Here is a 283-nt window from a genome sequence, read left to right on the forward strand (position 1 = left end):
AGAGGAAGCAACGGTGGCGGCGATGCTGTGGGAAGGGCTCTGCTGGGTGGGGAGCGGGGGTATTTGGGTCTGTCCCTTGGTTTTGCCTGAGGAGGGCGGGCAGGTGGCTGCAGAGACACGTGCATGGGTGAACGTTCCACACTGGTGCAGGGGACATGGAAGGAAGATGGGCAAGGGAAAGTGGGTGCAGGGGAGCTTCAAAGCTAATACTGGGGTGTCTCCCTTGCATAGGGGTTTTGGCTTGTTTGGGGTTTCTGGGATGAGTCTCCTGTCTCCTGTTCCC

Source organism: Fulmarus glacialis, unplaced genomic scaffold (assembly GCF_000690835.1).
Source record: "Fulmarus glacialis isolate BGI_N327 unplaced genomic scaffold, ASM69083v1 scaffold22103, whole genome shotgun sequence".
Classification (NCBI taxonomy): domain Eukaryota; kingdom Metazoa; phylum Chordata; class Aves; order Procellariiformes; family Procellariidae; genus Fulmarus; species Fulmarus glacialis.